Source organism: Dunckerocampus dactyliophorus, chromosome 13, assembly GCF_027744805.1.
Source record: "Dunckerocampus dactyliophorus isolate RoL2022-P2 chromosome 13, RoL_Ddac_1.1, whole genome shotgun sequence".
NCBI classification, from domain to species: Eukaryota; Metazoa; Chordata; class Actinopteri; order Syngnathiformes; family Syngnathidae; genus Dunckerocampus; species Dunckerocampus dactyliophorus.
The window spans coordinates 16,772,162-16,789,292 of NC_072831.1; the positions used below are offsets into that span (position 1 = coordinate 16,772,162).

Genomic DNA, 17,131 nt, shown 5'->3' on the forward strand with positions numbered 1-17,131 from the left:
CATGCAGCCCGGTATATTTACAGTTCTACTCCAGGACGATCGGCGCTAACAAACATGAACCTGTGTGAACGCTCCCTTTCTTGCTTGTTGATAAAGCCCTGCTTCTTGCCGAAGCCCTCAGTTGACATGTACCTACAGAGAAAGCCTTAGCAAAACAAGCAGGACCCTTGTAAATATGCATTGCCCAACAGTGGCACACGCACTGTTGGCTTACACACTGCTAGTGGTGTTTTTCTTTTTACCTTCAAATTTGCTCGGAAAACTAATCATGGTCTGATAAAGCCCATGGTAAATATGGGAGAGATTGACACCCACATGTCAAAGTTTACATAGCCGGACCAAGTGTACATATAGGGCGAGAGAACCGTGGGGCTGAGCGGCGAGGGGCCGGCCTGACCTCGGTTAGTCTGCGGCGATGAAATAGACGCTTTGTGAGAAAACGCACACAGGAGGAAGATTACGTCGGGAAGTTAGATTGTGTGACGATAAACTTTCCGCCTTCACTTTTGTGGGAACATTTGACGGTACAAAGCACTGGCATGTTAGACAAACGGTAACAAATGTGCTTTTGTTTTGCTGTTGTTTTATGTAATACCGTCCGTTTCCACATTAGAACGATGTCTTCTTTCTTGCCAGTCGCTGTCAGCCGTCCAATTGCTTGATAATCCACAGCAAAGACAGTGCAGCTAACAGAAAAGGTTAACCCTTGACTGATGTGTCTGATGTTAATCTGCAGATCAATTAGCAAGCGGCACACTGGGTCAAGCTACAGATATTGCGATGGCTATTAGTTGGCCTGTCTGCCATTATTACACAGTCACATGCGCAAACATTGCAGGGCTTGGTATGCTAGGCACAGATGCTGAGGGTAAACAGACAGGCCTACAAGGCTTGCACAAAATATTGATCTGACAGCAGATGGGAACCTTGATATCAGCCATTCCTTTTTCTTGTGTCTCTGTATTCTTATGTGTGCACAGGACCAAGTCCAAACAAACACACATTTTACTATATCAATCTGTAATATTTAATTAACAAAAACAGTTCAGGTATTGTTTATGCAGGGGGCCGAAAAAAGGTCAATATTTCAAATGAATGGTGAATTATCTTCATCAAACGTATTTGCTGTTGCTGTCCAATAATAAACATGTTCCTCCAAATTTTGTTCAGATTAATTTTAAAATACATTTTTTTTTGTTTTTAAAAACCAAAACAATTTTCTTTAATACTTTAAACCAACTTCCATCTAATCATATGTAAACACGCGCATACAGCCTACAGTGCTGTAGACATATTAGCTCTTGAATTATAGTAATTTTCAATAATTAATAAAATACTGGTTTACCCTGATTTAACATTATACTGCAATATCTTTGCTTATTATGATTAAAAACAAAATATTGCTTTCTAAAAGTGACTTTTGATATTAATGTGATATGTATAATAGTCTTAATGTAAATATTATACTGTGAACTCACCAGCCACAATATCAGACACCTGCACAATCCAATGCAACAGTTGCATAAAACATTTTGCCTTTACCAATATTAATAATCCTCAATTTTGATAAAGGCAGTGGTGATTATTTTAAGAATGCCCAATGCTGATTACTTGCACACCACTGCCAAATATAACCACAATAATACATCAACAACAGTGTTTTCTACGTCTTCTATTAGATATAATATACAACGTTATTTCCCCCCATAATATTCTGAGCCTGTAGGCGTTCGTCCTCTCGCAGAATACCAGACAAAGAGGGAAACACTTGCATCGGGCTTCCTTTGTTGCATTAAGCTGTGCATAAAAGAGTTGTCGACGAGAAAAGATGGATTGCAATTTTCCATTACTTCATTCAAAGCTTCCCTTTCACATGCATTGAATGTGCTTCACGGCAAAATCTCTGAGGCTAGACGCAAGGATACCTTGCCTATCAACAGCGTGGAAATCCTCTTTCTTGGTGAGTGAGCTCATAAATATTTTAGGTGATCACTTGGCTCACGCTGGGAAAAATGTCAACAGGAATGACCCATTTAAGAAGCGGTTCAGGCGATAAGCATCACGTCACTATGAAAACATGCAAGTGCTCTAAGTAGCTAAGAATAGATGAATTCTTTATATGAAATTTACATTTCAGCCAAGGTTATGGTGGGTCACGTGTTTCTCCCTGTGTCCTCCACATTGATGGGTAATTCAACATTCCTCACTCCTTAAATCTGGGGATCATCACAGCGGGAGGTTGGAAGCATATGCGTGTGTAATTATTTTTCTATATCACACTACTCAGGTCTTTTTGTGTTGCAGGCCTGGAGATCAATCACTCAGAGCTTCCTTGCCAAACAGAATTGACAAGATGGACGCAATGTAAAGCCGGTCCATGCCGCCATTCAATTAGTCTTGCTCACAGGGAGGCGCGATTATTCCAAAATTAGTGATTCTTTCCTTGGGTAAACAGGGCGTGTCATCAGTGTGCACTTTGTTGTCACTACGCCTCCAAAAAGGACAGAGAGGCTGCTTCCTAGAAAAAAGGAGCTGCCAGCTCCCCCTTCACATTGCAGGACCCTGTGGCTCAGCACAACCCTCCCTGATAAAGTGGTATTTCCCGCATACAAAGGAGGCATCAGGCTTAATCCTCAACCTACCCACACCCCCTTCTTTCTTCCCAGCAAGGGAGCACAATGAGCATGGACCTTGTCTTCATCCAAAGGTGGGCTATCACAGTAATCTGGTAATACATGCTGATCAAAGCCTATTCAATGCTAATCAGGACAACAGATCAGCATTATGATCTAATTAGGGACACCCCTTGTGCCACTGCGGTGGAATGCCATAGCATTGTCGGCGCTACAGAGGGATGACATTAAAATGGTGGAACAGAACAATAGGCTGGCTGTAATGCTGTGGTATAATCCTACCTCAAACCTGTACTGGCAAAATGGCTAAACAGATATTTAAATGACAACCAAATTGTAAATCATGTAACATTCTCTTTGCACAGGTGACACAGAGGTGCAAACCTGCCCAGCTTGTCATTTCCTGTACATGTTCCCCCACAGAGGTTTTTTTTTTTTTTTTTTTCAGTCCAGTGGCAGCAAGATGCCATTTCTGACATGAAGGATGATGAAGAGGTTGGAGGTCAGCCATGGTTGAGCACTGTCTCACAGCATGACATGACACTCTTTGATTCCCTCACTTGGCGATGAGACATTCACTTACTGACTCTGCTGGAGTCATTCTGTACTGATTTCGTGGATCTTGCCACTCACAGTATGCTCAATTAAGCACGAGCTATTAACAAATCTTTAAATCAATTACCCACTTGCCTTTCGGAAGGGGTTGTTCCCCTTTGGGAGGCACATCAGTCACGCCTTGTCTGCACGGTTATCCCCTGCAACTCCAGAAATCTGGGTGGCCACGGTTCTTTGAAAGCAGCACAATACAGCTCCTACATTTGGCTAAATCAGTAGATAGATAGCTAAGTCTGCTGTAACAAGGCTCCGAGGAGGGGCTAATCCTATCAAAATGGACTCCCTTTATGAAAACAATAATAGCAAGCACCCACTAATGACAGTGGTATTTTACACATGGAATGCGAGGTGAGCAGAAATCATAAGTGTGACATTAAAAAATCCTTTGTGTAGCGAGCAACATCCCTTCCACCTGGACCTAAAACAACAAGGCCATTTTTGGATTGAGCGCTGTTTAGATACTCCTTAGCTACCAAAATAAAGGCCAGATGTGCAGGCAGGAGCGTCATGTGGCTACACGCAAGAAACAACGAAAGGCGGCCGTGTCGACAGCCATTGCTTTTTCAAACTGACTTTCCCTTTCAGACGGCGTACAAAGAAAGGTTTAACCCTTTAGTTGTGACAAAATGTCCCAGGATTGCACTGTGTTGGACTTGGCAGGACATCAGTAAGGTGCTCTGTTTGCGCATGGCTCAAAAACATTCAGAATTATTGGAACTAATTAACACAGTGCATACCTTTATAAATGATTAATTCATGATTTATATTATTATTTAGAAATAGGTACGGATTGCAGATTCACTATTTATCAAGGTAACTGTACTGTAAAGCCACACTTTGTAGTCATCTCTTCTTTTCATTGTAGCGTAAATGAGATGTTCTCTAAACATGCACACATCTTTACTCGGATCTTTTATTCTACTCTATGTATATTTTCTAATTGTTAGTTGTAGGTGCAATTGGAATTCGATGGTTGTAATTGTTACATTATCGAGGTATGCAGTCGTCCCTCGCTGTAGTGCGGTTCTAATTTTGGGCGTCACTCTTAATAAATCGTGCTGTTCTGTGGTTGAATATGGCCGATTATTAATATAAAAATATGCATATTTAAGCAAATTGTACATTATTGTAATTTCTTGGGCTAAATTAATCATTTTTAAGCAAATATAAACCATTAAGAAGACGATTCCAACTGTGAACGTAGCATTCCACATTGGCCACTAGGTGTCACTAATTGCTCGGTGAGACGAGCACCAGACTTGGTCACAGGAACAACAGGCTTTTATTGCAGGTTTAAGTTATCTCACAACAAGCTAAATAATAATAACATAATAATAATATTAATAATAATCATAATAATAACACAGGCTACTGCTGCGGTCATAAGACACGACAAGCTAAAACTCAACTCTGAACCGCCAGCCTCACTTCCTGTCCGCCACACATTTCTTCTCCCATACTAACACCGGAACTCACTTGCTGCGACACACACGAGCACGTGTTTTATTTCTGTCTTAAATGGATTATTTTTTCCGATTATGTATACGATATTGAGTAGTACAAATGTAAAGGGAGTCACATACTGTATGTGTGTTATTTCATGTCTCTAGGGCTCTAGTAATGTTAAAAAACGCATTTAGAAGATTGTAAACAGGTTTTCTTGGCTCCAAGTACAAAAAAAATAATTAATTAAAATAATAATAATAATAATAAATAATGAATCCTACTTTGCGGAAATTCATTTACCATCTTCAGGTCTGGAACCAATTAACCGCGATGAACGAAGGATTAAAACAAATCTTGGTTGGACTTTTCTTGATTGATGATTTCATCCTGGATATTGGGGGCAAAAAGGACACAAAAACCTGACAGGATTATTATAATTTAATTGAGTGCAACTTTGGCAAGCTTATAAAAATGGTTACCTATCGTGTCCACTGCCATCACACTAATTAATTAGCATGGGAAGCACCTTGAACGCCTTCTGTTTTGCTAGGCGATAGTTATGGTCCCAAATTTCTCAATGTGAACAAAACATGATTACGTTATGTATTGATATCTAAAGATTATGTTATATTTTGCTGAGGTTTTATTTACCATTATTTTTCATGGACTTAACATTGTACAGTTATCTTTTTACATATTCTTTTTTATCATGTGGTGATTCAATACTAAGTACTCAATACTGAGTTTTGAGTGTACCTCAACCTTAAATGTTGACTCTCTTGTCAGGTTTTTAGTCAGCAGGTTGAGAGAACATGTCATACAATCCCGAGCTACTACCATTCATAATTAGCTGTAGAAAAAAAGTCACACATTAACACTCACTGTCATACAAGTGCTAAAAACTACTGTAAAACAGAAAAAACAATCAACTTATTCTTAATGACAAATGAAAGTGGTGGAATGCAAAAGTGATTAATGCAGTTCGAGCTTACCCGAAACAAACGTAAAAAGATGCTCACCGCTGTGAATCCTAAAAAAGACATATTCTTCAAACTTAATTGCCATAAAAGTGTGAAATTAGTTTAATATGGACAGTAAAAACAATAACAGACTCAACTCTTAACTTAAATGACAAAAAAATGTAACATTGGCTCATGCAGCACATAGTTAATTGTTCTTAACATCTTCAAAATGCAGTTCCAAAAACAAAAACACTCCCTCAACTCTTGAATGCCTTGAATGAGGCCCCGAACGTCTGGTGGACTTCATGTCCTTGTTGAGGCTGGTTCATCTTTTGAAATACAGTACGTGTCGGAAAAAGCCACAAAAGAAGAACAAGAGTTGAATATGGGTGAGATTTTTTTCTTTTTCCAATGAGAAAGGGGTGCTCTGAGACACTTTTCTTTGGGAACATTGTAACCACCAGGCAACGTTCAAAAAGCGTAACGAAAACTTTCCACTGCAGCCAAGGGGCAACCAACCGATGCTCAAAACCAAACCAAAAAAAATGCAAAGTTTTCTTAACGTTTTGGGAACCAAAAATGGGTAGCAGGGATGTGGTACTGGGGCATGCTTTTATTTTGATGGCCGGACTTGATGGCCGAATGACAGGAAGTGTTACGCCGAGTTTGCCCGAGGGATGCGGCTGGTTGTGTGGGATGAGATAGTTCTACTGCTTGTTTTGTCTGAGGTTGCCAGTAAAGAAAGCTACATTGTGAAATACTCCTTGCTGACATTTTGAACTCACACATACAAAACAGCACACACTGGAACTTGGACTTCCTTAGGTTCTCAGGTTTTGACAGATTTTTGGTGTGATACTACAAGTGTGCCCGTCTGGTGGCGCTCAGACACTTGAAAAATTAGCGGGAACATTGTGTGACGTCGTCCATGATGGAGGCCCTTTTTTAGAATAAGTATTTTTTTTTTAAAGCCACAAAAAGCCAAAGAAAAAGCATCATGCATAAACAGGATTAATCCTTTCATTTGGGGGTGTTCAAACTCCAAAGTTGTGTGTAAATTTAAAGGCGTTTTTTAACCTAAACTATTGGTTGAATTCCACATTTTGGACTACTCAGGAGTATGTGATGATAGTGGTTCCATTGGCATTAACACATTTCTAACCCATTTATTAACTCTACTCATATGAAAGGATACAACGCTGTACATATTATCCAAAAATACTAATAATATATTACATTATACTACTAGTATGATACTAGTTGAAAAAATGTATTAGTCATTGTTCCAGTGTGCATGACTTTTAAATGAGCCCGCACAAAAAAAACAAAACAAGTACGACAGCCTGACATTTTAGCGTCACCACAATCCAAAGTTTACACGTTGTCCCGCGTGGGTCAGCTCGAGGCTCAGCGCCCACCCCCATCCTAAGTCCAACTCCCACACACAGGCAGAACAAAAAGGCCCACCTCCGTGTGGCCCTATCAATGTCACCGCTTTGTGCTGCAGTCTTTCAGGGTACATGAAGTGTCTTTAGCAACAATGAGATCAATAGCTCAGCCAACTGTGCAGCGGCTCGGAGCGAGCGAGGCCCCCGCTGAGCTGCAAGACGGAGCAGATAAAGCCGCTCGGGGTCCACACGTCTGATCTGTATCTCCGTCTACTTGTGCACACTCAGCTCTCGCAAAGAACTTTTCCTCTGCACGTTCTCTGATGTGTTTGCTGTGTCGAAAAGCGGATGCCACGCACGGGGTGCAATATTGATGTGACATATTGCTCCATTTAGTTGGAAATGTCCCCGAGGACCTTTCAAAGTTTTCTGTGTACTCTGCTGAGGCGGATCTTTCCTGACAGTGACCTCAGTGAGCTTATAGGTACATTACATTGGACAGGTCAGGCCCATTGATTTCCCATTGCCTCTTGGCACAATAAAGAGTGTCAACGAACCACTGAGATGTGTCCTTGACCAAAGTGTAACATGTCTACTCCGAGGCTCTCGACTGACTTAACAAGCCCAGTTGAACAAAATGCACATCTTGCTAGCCTCCTGTGGTTTGTTGTGCCGCATTTCCAGCTGCGTGTGAATATATATTTATGGATAATCAGAGACCACCAAGTTAGATGTTGGAGCTTTTTCTTTCCTCACAACAAAAAAAAGCCTAATTTGCCATCATCAGCTGCTTTTGTTCGAACAGAGGCTGGCCTTTGAGATATAATCCCAGTTCTATAGATGAAATAGAGTCTCGACAGGCAGCGGCAGGATTCTGTGAAAGCCTTTTCCAGCGCTGAATCTTTGTGAGATCTGCGGGGTTCACGTGTGAAAAAATAGCATGTTGGTTACAAAACAAGTGATGTAAACTAGCCACTTGGCACTGCAAACAAAGAATATTATACTTTTATTTTTCATATTTACTGCTGCCTTAGATTCCTCCCTTCGCTTTGAAAGGATGCACGGCAGGGATCCTCGGTTACATTTGTCCGAGGGCCAGGAGTTTTCTCTGCAGGCACTGTGAGGGCTGGATGGAAAAGATTAAAAAAGATTTCAGTTGTCCCTCGCCACTCTGCGCTTAGAATTTTGCGGTTTCACTCTATCAAGGTTTTTCAAACATATATTAATTATTAATACATTATAGTAATAGAGAATATTAATAAATAATACTTTATTAATTAATAAAAAATAAATCATGCTGTTGAATACTGCCTATTATTTAAAAAATATATATGCATATTTAAGTTACGTATTTTGTGCCAAAATTGCAACAAAAATCATACATGAACATTAACATTAAACGTGAAAGAAGGGCGACCAAAAACAACCAAAACGTCCGGTTTTCACATTAAAAGCACCGTGCATTCCATCTTGTCTGACTGCACTGAACAAAGGCGCAAAATGAATACAGACTCAAAATTGGTACGAGCCTGGAGTTTGTTTTCCAGGGAGAAGATGACCACGCGTTTTTTGATGTGTGGGCAACAGCCAGTGTGCTAGCATAAATTAACTTGACACTGAATAAATACAAACATGAGCGCCCAATACAAATAAAATCATGTGGTCAAAGCTCGCCTTTATGCATTCACACCCAGCATCGGCATTTGGGAACCACGATGAGGTGAAAGAAGAACGGAAAAATATAAGTCTGTTTGTGGCAGCATCGGAGAAACTTTCACTTTGTCTCCGAGCATACAACTATGGTGCATTCAAGGACCGCTGAGAATAAACGCCCCGCGAAACAATGAAATAAAATGTCATAAACTTCTAAAAACGATGGGCTTTCTAACAGTATATTACTTTTTCAAATAAAATAGTAGCTTTTATTTTTAAAATGTATTTGCATTTACATAAGATTTGATGTAGTTATTTACAAACTTTTTTTTTTAAGTCTTTAAAAAAAAAAAATCATTGCTCCTGAAAGTTTACGGTACCAGGTCGCTGCCCGGTGGTTGGGGACCCCTGCCTTAGGGAACACATTTCTAGTAACACACACAAGTCTTATTTATTGTCGTAAACGACTTATTTTCTCTTATTATGTCTACTATATTGGGTGTTACTCAAGTGAAGGAGACTATAGGGGTGCTATTCTGTGTCTAGAGGGCTCTAATCATGTTAAAAACTGTATTTAGAAGGTCATAAACAGGTTTTCTATTCTCTAACTACAAAAATAATCCATTTATAAAGAAGGAATCCTACTTCGCGGATATTCACGGTTGGATTTGGAACCAATTAGCCGCTATAAACAAACGATTACTGTATAACCTTTGTCAGTGTCAACAGAGTCATTTTAACTGTACTGCCGCAAGTCTGAAGTTTCAAGTATTGCACGTAGTCTACTGCTGCTTCACCTCCGGTTAGACTGAATGGTTTCATTATTCAGGCGATGTTTGGCAGAACAAATACAAAGCTTTGGTGGGCCGGCTGTGGCCTGCGGGCCGCCTATTGAGGACCACTGCTTTGTGGGGGAAATGTGCTTAAGTAAGAATGTAATCACTGTGTCTCCAATCTGCAGTGAAGCAACACAACATGACACAAAATGGAAATGCCTTAACTTTATATTCTGTGTCTATAGTGATCCTGCCAAAATGCCAAGTGTAATGTCATGCAATATCTGACCAAATGACCTTAATTTAAAGGGCTGCCATTGATGTCAACATCAGGTAAATACCAAGTTGCAAATGTGCATTGATTGTTTAGATGCTCCAGGTGACAGTGTGCCAGCAGAGACAACTTTTGTTTACCTCTCAAATTTCACAGAACGGAGAGGTGTATGCATAAAACAAAAAAAAGTTGCATAAACTTTAGTGTCAGCACCGAAGGCTTCAAATAATAAAAAAAACAATCTAAATAAAATAATCCGCATAACTTGCCCCGAGTGAGGAAGCATGTGTAGTCACCAAGCATGCTTGCTATTCTTCCAGCTGGCTCAGCAGCTCAACCAGCCAGTGTGTGTGAAGCAATTTAGGAAGGAAGATGCAAATTACTCCATACGTCTACAGCATATTTTAAGAACTTTATTCAGCGTTTTGATCTAGACAATCCCTTTGTCGCTTTAAATGTAAAAACAAAACATTTCCTTTGTAAGAAAGCGGAGAAAATATTTGGAATGCGTTCAGTACAGAAAGCCGCCTGTCATGGCCGACAATAAAGGGCAGCCTAATAGATGTTAGTGCTGATGGTAAAGAGGACAAAAAGAAGCAGCCCTCTGTTGTCCACAAACTGGCCTGGCGCAACTAAAAATGAATCCATTAGCTTCACACTGTTTACTTTGTACTTTTGACTGGCTGTGAAGGCTAGTGAGCATTAAAAAGAAGTTGCAGTAGCCAAGGCCTTAACTTCTTTCAGGAGGCACGTTTTTTCAGCTTTTTAAAAACTCACACGCCAAGCGTCCTGGCAGCTAGCACTGACAAGACGCAGGGGAGAGAATGGGGGGACAAAACCAAGACAAAAACAGTAACATCTGCAGCCGCTTCCAGCCAGACAGTTGGATGTGAATAACTCGCGTCGGGACATCCTGGGAGGCCAGCATCCACCATGCTATTTTGGCAGGGTGGGAGTAAATAGTCCTTATAAGCAGTGTTGGGCAAAAAAGGAATTCGATATAGGTACATACTAGTTCTTTATTAACGGAATTACTCTTCATGAATGTAATTAGTTACCAGGGTAAGCAAAGTAGGATACCTTCTTTATAAATGGAATATTTTCATAGTTAGAGCAAAGAAAACCTGTTTACATCCTTCTAAATATAGTTTTAAACATTATTAGCAGGGATGTCCGATATTGGCTTTTTTGCCGATAACCGATATGCCGATATTGTCCAACTCTCAATTTCCGATTCTGATATCAACAGATACCGATATGCATAACATCACATACTGTATCTCCTGTCGTGGAAGGACTGGACAGGACTGGACTGTATTATTGTTATTTTATTAACATATTATTATTATATGATTGCACTACAAATTTGACATGATCTGTTCCGTATTTATTTATTCTTATTCTTAATTTTGTTTTATTTTGTGATTAAGTGATTAAGTTCACTATGACATGTCCAACTCTTAATGACCAGTATGTGTAACATCACATATCTCCTGTCATGGAATGAACGCCACCGCCACGAGGACCTGCCTTTCCAGCAGCTCTGTTTGTTTATTTAAGCACATTTTTATGTGCCATGAGCGCAACCTCCCACATCGGTGGGATTCCGTTTACCCATTGATATCGAGGCGGCAAAGCCGGGGCTAAGATGAAAGTCAAGCGGCTAGCAAGGAAGTGGAGATTCAAACCTCCGGTACCTTCTGTTATCATGGGAAGCGTGAATTCACTACCGGACAAGATCGACGAGCTCTCAAGAACGTCAAGACCGTCAGGGAGTGCAGCTTATTTGTGCTTCACTTAATGGCTAACAGCTAGCATCCCCGAGGCTAACGTGAGGAGCTAGCCGACTTCAGAACAGTCAGAGCGGCCAGGAAGAGTCTGTGGGAAGCGCAAAGGAGTGTGAACAACCCGTGGTGTCATCCTGGCCATGTGAACATTAAAATGTCCATCAATACAGCATTTTTTAAAAATCGGTTTTCATTGTCGGGAAAAAAAACGAACATTTTTGTGCCAATATCGGGCATAGAAATCACCCCTAATTATTAGACATGAAATAACACCTCTTCAGTCACCTTTACACTCATATTACTCAATATATTAGATATAATCAGACAAAACTAGCCAATTAAGACGTAAATAAAACTTGTGCTTGTGTGTGTTGCAATAAATGTGGTCCGGATGTGTGGAGGACAGGAAGTGATGTCAGGCGTACAGAGTTGAGTTTTAGCTCGGCATGAGTTACGGTTTCAACAGTGGCCCGTGTTGTTATTATGATTAGTATGATTATGGTTATTATGCTATTATTATTGCGCCTGTCGTGAGATAATTCAAGCTTGCAATAAAAGTCTGGCGTTTGTATGTTTCACCGAACAATAAAGTACCATTACTGACACCTAGTGACCAGTGTGGAATACTACATATTATATATATTTGTATTTTAGCTCATTTATCAGTTTTATGCTTGAAAATGCTTAATTTAGGCAAGAAATACATAACATTTGCATAAATACACATACTTTTTTGTAACTAAAAGGTCATATTCAACCACAAAACAACATGCATTTATTTTGTTTTGAAAGAACTATGATAGAATGAAGCCGCAAAATTTTAACCGCGATGTGGTGAGGGGCAACTGTATGATGTTACTTTTTTCAAACACCTTCAAGTATGTCAAAAAATTTGGGATTTAGCTTTGTAGTGTGGGAGGCTGAGGGCTGAGTTTATGACTTGCACTTATCTACTAAAATGCTAGGGGGCAGTGTTTTCCTGAGCGTGCACAACCACAACCCTCATGGACTAGCTATTTCGCTTCCTGTGTAATAGCAGTAAAAAATGGCAACTAAAGCAACATCCACATTGTTGATAAAGATATCAGTGCATAATAATGTTTGAAATAGTAACTAATTAGATTAACCCTTACTGGGAAAGAATAGTAGTTAGTAACATAACGTTTAATGCCGTAACTCCGAACACCGCTTGTAAGAGAGGGAGCTGCACTGCATGCTACTTGGACTGTCATATAGCTTAAGGGCAAATATGACAAATTGCAATGTGGGGAAAATGCATTCCGAATTTCTCGTCCACATTTATTTAACCGAAGAAAGTTAGAAAAGGCAAATTCCTCCCCATCAAATCAAAGGGAGACACAACAAAGCAACTGTGTACTTGAAGACTTAAATCTTACAAGTTCCTAATCCTTCTGAAGTCCACATGGGACCCTTGGTCTCCATGGCAACAGGCGGGCATTCAACCAAGTGATTGCCTCCAATGAATTTCAGATAAGACAAAATGGAAGTGAATTGATGTGATTTTAATGCAGAAGTGCGCGACGGAGGGGAGGTCCACTCGCTTCATATTTGAATAAAGCAAACAGAGCAGACAAAAGGCTGACAGCCGTAAATGACATTGTCAGTACAAAAATTATCAGCCAGTTTACAATCTGTTTGCTCATGTAGAACAAACAGAATGTGTGTGGCATCCCCGGGCTTTGTGAGCGGCAGGGCCAGGAGCCGGCGGCGGGAGAAAAGCAGATATAGGCTCCCCCTGCAGCCCTGCAACAATTAGATAGCAATTTGACAGGCACACTCAAAATGTCACTGTTGTCCTCTTACAAGGGCATCACATGCTTGTCTTTTCTTTTTCATTTGATCAAAAAGGAAATACATAATTGAGGCATCGGGGAGGCAAAAACAAATAGTATGACCTCTGTTCGGAGGACTGCCAGGGTGGGATATCGCAGACGTAGAGAGACGCATTCCAAAGATGAGACCCTCAGTTTCCTAGCAAGGGCGTCTTGGTCCTTCTTTTCGGCTTCCTTTGGTGGTAGAGGACCAACGGGGAGATCCTCCTGCCTTCCCTGCTCACACTGCCCTTTGTTGGAGTTTGTCACTTGTTTTGTTTTGGCCTTGTTAACATGGCTGTGGCTGCACAGATGTATACGCAGCAGCTGGTCAGCTCGCGCTGGGCTGCAACACATCCATTTTATTCCAGGACAAGCAGGGGAAAAGCAGGTTTGCACCTTGAACCTTAGCATGTACCGTCATCTGTCCATGTTGCCAAGCAACCATGAGTCCTGCATATGATCAGTGAACTGCAAATGCAACCTACAAAAACATTGATGAACATTTTGTTTTTCATCTTCACCAAAGAGATCATGCTTTTGCTCTTCTGCGTTTATATGATGGTGCCCCGCTAGATCCAGACCTTTTTCTGTCCAATGTGTATTTCATATTTAATACAGAGTAGTGATGAAATTGTCAAATGTATGTGGAAAAAGGGAACTGTGGCTACAAATGTGGAATATTTCTTCTAAAGAAATACATTTAGCAGTTATGAAGAAATAGGGTACAAAAAAATATCACACTAATATTGGGCTGCTCCAAATAAAAGTATTTAGTTTGTCAGTATGCTCCTATATGTACCATTAGTGGCTTAAAAGAACAGCTTGTACAAAAAAAAAATGTGATGATTCGATTGTGCAGAAAATGTCTATATTCTTCACCATTACAAATTCAGTTGCATAAGAATTGTCACCAGTTTTGACAGGCGTCATGGCTGTTACTCACGGCTGTTGGCGTTCACGTACACGCCCCTGGCGCGTGCACACACACAAAAGCAGCCTCAGAGAAGCAATCATCAATTTACATCCATGTTGTTGTTATGATACATTCACTGATAGCTAAACTTTGCCAAATTGCTATGATTAGCTGACAAGAAACTGAACAAATATTGCGAGCGTGTGCGTTACGTCAACTCAAAGCAGGAAGAGTCGGGATATAATTCTTCAGTACGTTCACATGTACCAGCACCCTTTAGACAGCTGGAGGAACTCGCTGCATACCGTCCCTTTAACAAATTTGCTTTGTCACCAATAACACAAAGCTGACTTGTGGGCTTTTTCCTTAAATCTAACTAACAACTTAGCACATCTTGACCTACATTTTATTTGGTTTAATCGTGTTTATTAAACAAAAGATGTGGCTCTGTATTTTTTGTCTGTATGTGTTGTTGGAAAATGACTGGTCGGAAGACGACTGTGGTAGAATTATATTTCATTTGTGAAGTTATACATCATTTCTTGGAAGTTGAAGATGGTGCTGTAGTTTTCCCGCTACAATATGTGATCTACCTAAGCACTTACAGTACATGCTAATGTTTCCATCAAAAATGGCACATTTTCACCAAATGATGGGGAAGCAACAAAAAGGACTATCTCGGTATAGACCTGGATGAACGTGTTGACACAGAATTGTTTTTTACAGCTCTCTTGGGGGAAATGTGTTTTCAAAATAGCACAAAATGCAACAAAATACAAACATCTAGATTATGTATTGTAATAGCTGGATAGAGTTTTCATGTGTTTATATCATGCACAGTGTCCGCAACAAAGGCCCTGTCAGTCCAAGTATGTCATCAAGAGCACAGAAAGACATTACCCTAAAAAGTCAAGTTCAGTTAAATTAGGTTTTCTTTGCTGAATGTCACTAAGTAGGCTTCATGGAGCTGCTGAATCTTCTTGCTATCCTGCAGAAGTCCTCATGAGAAAAGCAGCGTGTCACGGTGGCAATTGATATTCATCCCAAGATGTTTCTCCCCGCGCCGCTCTGATGTGTGGCTGCCGAGATGCAGTTTAGTCTTATTAAAAAGTTGTTTGATTAGCCGGCCCTGGAATGGAGGCTGTGGAAAGGTCTGGCAGCAGCAGATAAAAGGGGAATGATAAATAGGCCATTGCCAGTCAGCCACTAGAGCATCAAAACACATCCATTTCTTTGCAAAGTTGATCCAATTATTGTCAGCCACTCACACGACAGCTACTATTCGCCGGTCTTTTCATTCTAGGCTAAATTGCTCTTCCCCCCCCCGCCCTTTTTTTTTGCAGATACGGCAATCGGTCATAAAGGGCCAGCCATCATTAGTACTGTTTGAATTGGAGCCCTGTAGTGTTTGGTTAAGAGGGTTAATGCAAATTTGATGAAAGAATAAGGCAGCATTTACATATCGGACTCAGCTCACATGGGCTGGGTAAACATTCTGTTTATCTCAAGTGTCATTTTATGATTTCAGTCAAATGTAAGAGCGACCTTGGCCCAGTCAGAGCATAAGACCAAAGAAATGCGCTCCCATTGAAATACACTTTGTTCAGGTAAAACTCTTTTTGTAACGTAGCAAATAAACAAGATATAGAGATGTTTTTGCCTCCAAAAATGTTAATCAATGTTACAGTTCTTATTTCATCATATAGGTTGAAACATCATACATGAAACATACACAATGTACCGTATACTGCGATGACACTAATAATAATGTAAGAAATATATAACAACTCATTCCTATCTAACGGCAGTGCCATGCATATTTCGCATAACTTAACTCTATCTCTCATAACCAAATTATAGGTATTGCTCACAGACCAACAGTCAAAGAAATGAGGTCAACCATTATTTATTCAAAATATTCATCTAGAAAGACCACTAATGTCTAACATGTTTTATTTTTGTCATTTCAGGTAGCGCTCCTCAAACAAACATTGGTTCTGGATTTTAAAATGGTTCTAAAATAGTTTTCAAATTCAGACATGTGCCACATAAAAAAATTAAGCATTTGTGCTTGGCCACACAGAGGGCTGAGCAGGCTGCTAAAAATAAGGCAAAACACTGCCATCTATGGCTTCTTTCCGAGGACTGCTGAGGTCGTGTGCAGCGAGCCCCAAGCACCCAGCTATTCCCTGAGAAAACATGGATTGTGCAATATTTGCAGATAAGATTAATGCAATACAATTGTAATAAAAAAAAAATGCAAAACTAAATCACTTTTTTCCATTTTTAAAAACAAATAAAACGTTTTTGGATGTTTTTTTTTTCCAGCCAAAGTTTGGACGTCTCTTAAAGCTGACACGTTTTTGGCTTCTGAATTTGACAGATTAGACTGAAAGCTAGATTTTCATCCAAATGGGCATCTGGTGGCCATATCCTTTAAGCAACACAATTCTGCACAAATCAGGGGTTCTGTCTGAGCTTTTCGTACCACCTGCTGTGTATCTTCCCCACGACGTGATTGAGCCTGCCTTCATTGTTTCATCATCATTTTATCTTTACACTTTGTAGGCCAAAATGCAACACACATTGCACATTTTGTACTTTGATGGCCAATATAGGGATACTGCAAATACTGTATCTCGTGTGCGCCTATAACGTGCTGCATACAGCGTATAGCTCATTTCAGATGCATTTATATTGGCAATAAAAAGACATATCAGAGTGAAATTTTGACTGCCATTCAAGAGTGCATTAAGGCACAATAATGAAGTGCATATAGCTGCCAGACTGGGGTAGCAGGCTGGCGGTGAAACATAGAAGCAAGCCAGATGTCAGGGCTTCTATAGCTT

General features: G+C 40.2%; 1 long non-coding RNA gene across 1 annotated transcript; it reads right to left on the minus strand.

The window, feature by feature from the left end:
• Positions 1-5,794: 5,794 nt before the first annotated feature.
• Positions 5,795-13,720, minus strand: LOC129192652 (uncharacterized). Its single transcript, XR_008573468.1, has 3 exons — positions 13,451-13,720; positions 8,049-8,170; positions 5,795-7,956 (listed from the first exon to the last, which is right to left on the minus strand). It is a non-coding gene; the product is annotated as an uncharacterized LOC129192652 (long non-coding RNA).
• Positions 13,721-17,131: the final 3,411 nt, after the last annotated feature.